This window comes from Humulus lupulus, chromosome 7 (genome assembly GCF_963169125.1).
Source record: "Humulus lupulus chromosome 7, drHumLupu1.1, whole genome shotgun sequence".
Lineage (NCBI taxonomy): Eukaryota > Viridiplantae > Streptophyta > Magnoliopsida > Rosales > Cannabaceae > Humulus > Humulus lupulus.
Genome location: NC_084799.1, coordinates 112283934 through 112294014, shown reverse-complemented (window position 1 = coordinate 112294014; position 10081 = coordinate 112283934). Strand labels below are relative to the sequence as shown.

At 35.2% G+C, this 10081-nt stretch overlaps 1 non-coding gene across 1 annotated transcript; it reads right to left on the bottom strand.

Moving 5' to 3' along the window:
• Nucleotides 1-1057: 1057 nt before the first annotated feature.
• Nucleotides 1058-1164, bottom strand: LOC133793170 (small nucleolar RNA R71). The gene has a single exon (XR_009874627.1). It is a non-coding gene; the product is annotated as a small nucleolar RNA R71 (small nucleolar RNA).
• Between the last annotated feature and the right edge of the window lie 8917 nt (nucleotides 1165-10081).

Here is a 10081-nt window from a genome sequence, read left to right as displayed (position 1 = left end):
AGTTTATTACATATATGTAGAAAACCTACATATAGGTTGGGATCTTATATCTTGAAAAAGAATAGGAATCGAATTATGTTAACATGCTACTAGAATATGATGAAATAAATTTAGAATTGATTAATAAAATTAGTAGAATGAAAAGTTGATGAAATTGACACCCTAGGTCTTTTTAATAATGATTTAAATCTTTTAATTAGTGATTCTTGTTCTTAGTTTTCTTTTGTAATTTTAAAATTGAATTCATCTAAATTTTGATTGCCAAATAGAAATTAAAAGAACAATTAGTGGTACTTGGAAGATAGTCTTCGTGGGAACGATACTCTACTTATTATATATATTACTTGAATCGATTACGTGCACTTGCGTATATATATATTTTCGCAATCAAGTGTTTGGCGCCGTTGTTGAGGACTTAATTTCCAATATCAAAGTTAATTGTTATTTTTTCTAATTTGGTATTTTTTAATTTTTATTGTTTTACACTTATTTGGATCAAGGCTATATTGTGTTTCGGGAATTGTTGGTATATGCGAGGAAGTAGACAAAAGGAAACCATACCAATAGATCTTGAAATTGAGAGAACGTACAGAAAGAATCGAATGATAAAGAAACGGTTGGATTTCACCATAGCTGAGAACGTAAATAATGTTGTCAACAATGCAAATATTGGTAATGCAGCTGAAGCCAACCCGCCATCAATAAACTATGTACTCCCTACTGTTACGGGGATACATTCAAGCATTCTTCCTCCAACTGCTGCGGCAAATAATTTTGAGATAAAACCCTCAATTATTCAGATGGTGCAGAATTGTGTGCAATTTGGGGGTTACCAAATGAAGATCCAAATCTCCGTATCACAAACTTTTTAGTGCTATGTGTGACAATCAAAATTAATGGGGTGAGTAATGATGTTGTATGATTGAGATTATTCCCATTTTCACTAAGGGACAAAGCTAAGAGTTGGTTGAATTCTTTACAAGCTAACTCTATACTATCTTGGAAATATTTGGCTCGAAAATTCCTTGGTAAATATTTTCCTCCTGCCAAGTCAACCAGAATAAGAGGAGAGATTAATAATTTCCATCAACTGGATAGGGAATCTTTATAAGATGCATGGGAATGATTTAATGAGTTGCAAAGGAAGTGCCCACATCATGGAATAGAGAAGTGGCTGCTAGTTCATACTTTTTACAATGGTTTGGGGGGCAATACAAGGAAAATTATAGATGTAGCATTAGGAGGAGAGTTTATGAGAAAGTACTAATGAAGCATACGAATTATTATAAGAGATGGCCATGAATAGCTATAATTGGCCTACTGAGCATGAGAACAAGAAAGTAGCAGGAGTCTTAGAAGTTGATCCAATTGCGCTATTGACTGCTCACGTGGCATCTCTAACCAAGCAATTGCAACAAACTAATCTTGCTGCACAAGCAATGCAAGTACAGAATGTTATAAGTTGTGAGATTTGTGGGGGACCACATGCTTATGAACAATGTCCGAGCACAGCTAGTTGCTCAACTAATGTGAATAATATGCCCTTGGAACAAGAATAAGTTATTAGTAATTTTTCAAGACCTGGACCTAACACTTATTCCAATTCCTATTCTCCTACTTGGAAAAATCACCCTAATTTGTCTTGGAAAAATAATGAAGGGTTACAACCACAATATCCACAGTACCCACCTCAACAACCCCTCATCAACCAACTTATGGATTACATTCTAGACCATATTATGATCCAAATCCACACCTATCTCATCCACCACCACATCCTCAAATGAACCCACCAACAATTTAGCCAGACCAATTAAATCAATTCATGACAGAGACAAGGTCTTCAGTCAAAAGTTTGGAGACACAAATAGGTCAATTTACTCAAATGTTTTCTAGTAGGTAGCAAGGGAATTTTCCTAGTTCCACAGAGGTAAATCCTAAAGAACAATGTCAAGCTATCACTTTGAGGAGTGGGACTAAGTATGATGGACCTACAGTGGAAGGGGAAGAAGAAAAGGATCAACAAGTTACTAGTCCAATACAAGAGGAGGCTACGGAAGATCTTCCAAAAACAGAAAAACCAAATTACACTGAGCCTACACCAAAGATTCCATATCCTCAACGGTTTCGAAAGGCTAATCTTGACAAAAAATTCTCCAAATTCCTTGAGGTATTTAAGAAACTTCACATTAACATTCCTTTTGTTGAGGCTTTGGAACTAATGCCTAGTTATGTGAAATTTATGAAGGAGATATTGTCTAATAAAAGAAAAATGGAGGATTATGAAACTGTTGCATTAACTGAAGAGTGTAGTGCAATTATTCAAAAGAAGCTTCCTCAAAAGTTATGAGATCCGGGCAGCTTTACTATACCTTGCACTATTGGGAACTTTCATTGTGAGAGAGCTATATGAGATTTGGGTAAATTTAATGCCGCTGTCTGTATTTAAAAGACTTGGTTTGGGGGAAGCTAGACCCACTACTGTTACTCTTCAACTGGTTGATCGTTCATTAACACATCCCAGAGGTATTATAGAGGACGTTCTAGTAAAGGTAGACAAGTTCATTTTCCAATCGAATTTGATTGTTTTAGATATGGAGGAAGATGAGGACGTGCCTATTATATTGGGACGACCATTTTTGGCCACAGGGCAAGCGTTGATAGACGTTCAGAAGGGAGAGTTAAGGCTTAGAGTACAAGGTGATGAGGTCATTTTTAATGTTTTCAAATCTTTGAAATATCCTTCAGCGAGTGACAGTTGTTTTTGTGTTAGTGTATTGGAGGAACCAAGTAAAGGGATCCAGCCTATTAAAGATCCACTTGAGTTTAGTTTGATTGCAAGTCCTGAAGAATGTGCTGGTACTGAAGCCAGTGAGTATGTTAAGTAGTTGAATTCATCAGGGAAAATATATAAAAAGAAATATGAGGAATTAGGGAAAGTGCCTGAGAGACTTCTCCCATCCATTGAGAAACCACCAGCTCTTGAGTTAAAAACCCTACATGATCATCTTAAGTACGCTTATCTTGGAAAAAATGATACTCTCCCAGTTATGATTTCAGCTTCTTTATCTGTGACTGAAGAAGAGAAGCTTCTTAGGGTATTAAGGGCTCACAAATTAGCAATTGGATGGACTTTGGCCAATATTAAGGGTATTAGTCCTTCAACAGTAATGCACAATATATTAATGGAGGAGGATAGTAAGCCTAGTATTGATGCTTAAAGGAGGCTCAATCCTTTAATGAAAGAAGTGGTAAGGAAAGAAATCCTGAAATGGTTGGATGCAGGGGTAATTTACCCAATATTTGATAGTGCTTGGGTTAGTCCTGTCGAGGTAGTACCAAAGAAAGGTGGCATGATGGTTGCTAAAAGAATAATAATGAACTTATTCCAACTCGTACAGTGGTGGGGTGGAGAATTTGTATTGATTACCGTAAGCTAAATAATGCCACCGGGAAAGACCATTTTCCTTTACCTTTTGTAGATCAGATATTAGATAGATTGGCAGACCATCCTTATTGCTGGTTTTGGATGGATATTCGGGATATCATCAAATTCCTATAGCACCGGAGGATCAAGAAAATACTACCTTCACATTCCCTTATGGAACATTTGCCTTTCAAAGGATGCCATTTGGGTTATGTAATGCTCCGACCACCTTTCAAAGATGTGTGATGTCTATTTTTTCAGACATGGTGGAAAAAGGTATTGAAATTTTTATGGATGACTTTTCAGTCTTTGGACCCTCTTTTGATGGATGTTTAGCTAATTTGGAAAGGGTTCTAAAAAATTGTGAGGAGTCAAATTTAATGTTACACTGGGAGAAATGTCACTTTATGGTCAGAGAATGAATAGTCTTGGGCCACAAGATTTCAAGCCATGGAATTTAAGTAGATAGGGCCAAGATTTCAACAATAGAAAATTTACCTCCTCTAGTTCTGTTAAAGGGGTTCGAAGTTTTCTGGGCCATGCTGGATTTTATAGGAGGTTCATAAAGGACTTTTCAAAAAAATTGAAGCCCTTATCTACTTTACTTATGAATTGCGTGGTATTCAATTTTGATTCTGATTACTTAAGAGCATTCAACACACTGAAGGAGAAATTGGTATCTGCTCCAATTGTTGTATCACCCAATTTGGAAAATCCTCTTGAATTAATGTGTGATGCTAGTGATTATGCAGTAGGAGTAGTTCTTGGATAGCGAGTTGACAAGGTATTCAGAACGATTTATTATGCTAGTGGAACCTTGAATGATGGTCAATTAAATTATGCAACTACTGAGAATGAATTACTTGCAATAGTTTTTGCGTTTGACATGTTCAAGCCATATTTAATTGGTAATAAGGTGATTGTTTACACATATCATTTAGCTATTAAGTACCTTATGACTAGAAAGGATGCTAAACCACGCCTGATTCGATGGTCCTATTATTGCAAGAGTTTGATATGGAAATTCATGATAAGAAAGGGACAAAAAATCTAGTTGCTGATCATTTATCTAGATTGGAAAAAGAAGAAGAACACAATGCTAAAGATGAGACAATTGATGAAATTTTTTTGATTGAACAATTATTTTCTATTGAATGTGTAGAAAAGATACCATGGTTTGTAGATTATGTTAACTATTTGGTAGCTAAATTTTTGCCTCCAGACATGTCTAGGCAACAACTAAAAAAGTTCTATTCGGAAGTGAAGCATTATTATTGGGATGAGCCCATTCTTTTTCGTCATTGTGCTGATCAAGTGATTAGAAGATGTGTCCCAGAAGAGGAAATGATTTCCATACTTACTCACTGCCATACTTTACATTGTGATGGTCACTTTGGAGGAACAAGGACAACAACAAAAGTTTTGCAATGTGGGTTTTATTGGCCTACATTATTTAAAGATGCTAATGCCTTTGGTTAAGAGTTGTGATCATTGCCAAAGGACTGGTAATATATCCAGAAGAGATCAAATGCCAATGACAGGAATTCTAGAAGTTGAGCTGTTTAATGTGTGGGGAATAGATTTTATGAGAACTTTCCCATCATCTTATAATAATAAGTACATTTTTCTGGCAGCAGATTATGTTTCTAAATGGATGGAAGTTGCATCAACTACTACTTGTAATGGAAATGATGTACTTAAATTTCTGCATATTAATATTTTTACTCGGTTTGGTACTCCAAGAGCCATTATTAGTGACAGAGGCAATCATTTCTATAATAAATCATTCACATCTCTATGTGCTCTTTATGGGGTTCATCACAGAAAGGCCCTGTTTTATCATCCACTTGATAATGGTCATGTTGAAGCCTCAAACCGAGAAATTAAAAGTATTATAGATAAAACTATAAACACATCAAGAAAAGATTGGTCGAAAAAGCTTGATGATTCACTGTGGGATTATCGCACATCCTTTAAGACTCCGATTAGTATGTCACCATATCGGTTGGTATTCGGGAAGGCTTGTCATTTACCAGTTGAACTTGAGCATTAAGCTTATTGGGCGGTGAAAAAGTTGATAGTTGACTTATTTATGGCTGGACAGAATAGGCTTCTAGAGTTGAATGAGTTTGATGAATTTAGAATGAAAATTATGAAAATGCAAAGATTTATAAAGAAAAGTCTAAGGCTTTTCATGATAAAAGGATCATTAGAAATGATTTCCAATCGGGAGATAAAGTTTTATTATTTAATTCTAGATTGAAGCTGTTTCCAGGATAAAGTCTAGATGGTTGGGACCGTTCATAGTTGTGGTCTCATTACCTTATGGAGCGGTATAGATTCATAGCGAGAAAACATGACATTTTAAATTAAATGGTCAGAGGATAAAGCATTATTTGGAAGGACTGGTGGAAAAGTGCAAATTAGTGATGGTTTTGGAACCCCTTTAAATTGGGTAGTCAGCGTCCGGCTAAATGACGTTAATGACAGCGCTATAGGAGGCATTCCTATATTTAATTTTAGTTTTTACTTTTATTTTTTATTAGTGGAAAATTTTATTTAATTTTATTTTGGATTTATAAAGTTTATTTATTTTAATTTTATTTATTTTTAGTAAAAAGTCTTTAAAAAATTCGTGCAAATCGTGAAAAAAAAACATTTTTGAATTAGTCTTTCGGCTAAGTCGTGACTTGAACTAGCAAGTCGCGACATTAAACAAGTCAGAGAGCAATTAGAATTTGAAGGAGGGTCAGGTCGTGACTTGGGCTTATAAGTTATGACCCTTGGCTGAAACAGAAAGCTTAGAATTTTTAAAAATAGGGGCGGGCCGCAACTTGAAAAGGCTGAGTCGCATCGCCAGGAAAAGAGGATTCTGGTAATTTTTTATGTGGGCCACAACTTGAAGAAGTTGGGTCGTGACGCGCCTGTGTCAGATAGAAGAAAACTAGTTTTAAATCATGTTTTTTTAGTCATATCCCTCATTTTTCAAATCCTTTCATTCCCAAATTAGTTTTTCTTAAGAAAAATCTCTCAATTTTTTTCCTTTAACCTTCTATATCAAATTCCCTTAAGCCATCTTCCTAATTTATAATTACAATTTCTAATCCATATTGAATTCTTTCTTCCTTTCTTTTTCCCTAACCCTAATTTTTTGTTTCCATTGGTGCTATTTGAAGATTGAAGGAGAATTCAAGAGTGGCCAGTTTTTCAGATTTCAAGGCTTGTAGGTTTTCTCTTTTTGGAAGTTTTCATTGAAGTAATTTTTACTAAGGGATTGCATTGGGTTGTTAAACTGCATGTTAGTATTTTGGTGTTTTTGAGTGAAGTTTTTTGAAGGATTCAATGAGGAAATTATAGAAATTTAGCGGAAGTACTGCCAAAATTTTTGTGTGACATTTTTGATCAATTGTGTAAGTATGGGTCAAAGGAAACAACCTACTAGGGCTGCATCTTCTAAGAACACTAATCGACCCTCAACATCCCGAACCCAACCACCCCAAACTCAGCCAATCCCGCCAACACCTCAACCAATTCTAGAATATGATCTGACGTGATTTATTAACAAGGATGCCTTTGATCACTATCAAAGGTTATCTAATCGTCCAGTCATTCAAGAGAGTGGAATGAAATATCGAGAAGAACCGTACCCTTAAGAACTTTATAATATTATTAGGAATGAGATTCTACGCCAAGGTTCGCAACTTTTTGTGGATGATAAGATGTCGAAGGCCAATTGTTCACTAGTTAATGAATTTTACGCCAACTTTCCTGGGGCCATTAATGAAAAGGTGTTTGTTAGAGGAGTTTAGGTTGAGTGTGCCATTGATAATATTTATGCTCTATATAGATTACCAATGTCGTCTCAAGAAGAAGATGAATACTATCAATTGGCGTATCATACTGAAATAAATTTGACTGAGGTGGCAGAATCTTTAGGAATTCCTGATTATTTTTTTGTTATGCAGAATGGGGAGTCGAAACATTTACAGAGATATCAAATGAATTGTATGGCCAAAGCCTGGACTCTTTTTGTGAGTGCGCGGCTTATGCCCAACACCCACTTGTCTGAGTGGGGACTATTAGGTGTCTTCTCATGTATGCAATTATGAAGGGACTCTCTATTGATATTGGCCGAGTTATTCGTCAAAGCATCAGGGATTTATGTAGATTGACTACTACTGTTGGGTTGGGACACAGTTCCATGATTACTGATTTGTGTTACGTCAGAGAGGTACCTAAATTGGGTGTCTAAATTGTGTTACGTCAGAGAGGTACCTATTAGGTGTCTTCTCATGTATGCAATTATGAAGGGACTCTCTATTGATATTGGCCGAGTTATTCGTCAAAGCATCAGGGATTTATGTAGATTGACTACTACTGTTGGGTTGGGACACAGTTCCATGATTACTGATTTGTATTACGTCAGAGAGGTACCTAAATATCCCAGTGATATTTATAGGAAGGCAATGGGGCCTGTCTCTCGTGCTACAGCGAATAAATTCAATGCCCCACCATACCTGAAATGATCAACAAGATGGATCAAGGGCAGCTGAGAAGGAGAGAAGGGAAGAATATCCTCAATATTTGGCGCTTGAGGCTCCACCGGATTCACACTTGGCTAGATTAGATTATATCATTCGGCAGAACCAGCGTACTATCAATTATTTGGGAGAACTTCATGATTTTCTTAGAGCTCAGGTTGATAGACTGAATGAGCTGGTTTACCGATGTTCAAACCAAGAGGGGGACCGCCAGTACTTTCCTCATCCACCGCCATGGCATCCTTTTCCAGATCCACCACCATTTTAGATGTGATTTTTACTAGGTAAGTTTTCTTTCTTTACTTATTTTTAAACATTGGGGACAATGTTTTGTTTATGTTTGGGGGAGGGAGCTTATTTTTCTGTTAGTTTTGTTTTGTGTGATTTTTTTAGTTTATGTTAGTGTTTAGAGTTTTGTTTTAGTGGTTTTAGTTCCAACATGAATAACGATTGACAACAAATTCCGATGAGAATAAAATGAGTGTTATGAGTACAATTAAAAGAAAATGAAATTTGAAAAATCTGTGTGCTTGATTGAACACTGCGTTAGTTCATTTTAGTTTAGATAACATTTGTTGAATATCTTGTCATGATGTGAAATTTATGTTGTTGGGATATTGATTATGCTTGCTGAAATTGGTTAGTGAAATGATGAATGGAAAGTGGAAATTATTTTCTATAATTCTAGAACTTGCTTACTTGTTATTTGATTTAGGCTATCATTTGGATCATTTGAGCTTTTCTTGCCAACCTTAAATTACTTAATTCTTTGTTTACCCCTTTTGAGCTTAATCTTGTATCTTTTTGTTCTAAACCATCATTTAAGCCTAATACTTTAAACTTTGTTATATATCTGTCCCTAATATGCTATGAGCATATGATTGAGAAAAAAAATGTGGGGATTGATGTGTAATGGGGTTTAATTGTGATTTGAGTGGGTTTAGAAAATTAAAAGTTAAAAAAAAAAATTAGAGAGAGTATATATATTGAAAAAAAGAAAAAGAAAAAAATTCAATACACTCCTAATATGAATATATAGAAAAATAAAATTTGGGGGAGTGTAGGTATTATTATAAAAAAAAAAGTAATATATATATATATCTCTAAAGAAAAAAAATAAGAAAGGGGATTATGAGATTGTATTATTATGGAAGTAAAGTTGGTGAGTTTGGTCATGTGCTTATAGTAAAGTGAGCTTAAAGATTACTTTTTCATCTACCTTTACCTAAGCCATCATTACAAGCCTATAAAAGCCTTATTGACTCTTATGCATATCATGATTTATATTAGTGGAGAATAGCAAGTAAGTGAGCTTATGGAATTACTTGGTTTGAATGGATCGACTGGAAAGAAATCTGGTGAGCATAATTGATTTCGAATATGTTTATTTAATGATCATGATTTGATAATCCAAAATATTAGTAGACTAAAGAGTGTTGATGGAGTGTTTTGATCAAAATTCTAGATTGAATAAATTGATTAATAGTTTTCTGAGAATTATATGATTAACATTTATGATTATGAGGCATAATTGTTGTTGTTGGTATAATTCATGTTGTTAGAGTCTAGGTTTGTTTGAGTCCTTCGTTCGAGGGCGAAGAAAGAGTAAGTTTGGGGGAGTTTGATAACTTCATTTTAGTGTCATTTTAGAATGTGCTTTTGTGGTAATTTTGAGTCTTTATGTTTGTTTTGTGCAAGATTACACTTTTCTTTGTCTTTTTTGTAGGTTTGTGTGGTGAATCACGAGAAAAATGTAAAACGAAATGAAAATGGTGGAAAAACGATGCTGTTGGCGGTTGTTGGACTCAAAATGATGCTTAGGATGATTAAAAGTCTGTTTTGGATGAAGAGACGGGTTGAAAGAAGTAATATGAGGAAAAATGGAATTAGAGCTACGACTTGGGCTCAGCAAAAGGGGAATTATAGACACGGGCTGGGACTTGATGTTGCTTCTTGAGTCGCGGCACCTGAGGACTTACACAGAAGCAAGATGGCTCAAAAGTAGACACAAGCCGCAACCCAGAGAAGGCCAAGTCGCGGCTCGCATGTAAAAAACACAGTTTATGTAATTTTTTTTAAATAGAAATTCGTATTTAGGGTTTAATTAGGTCAT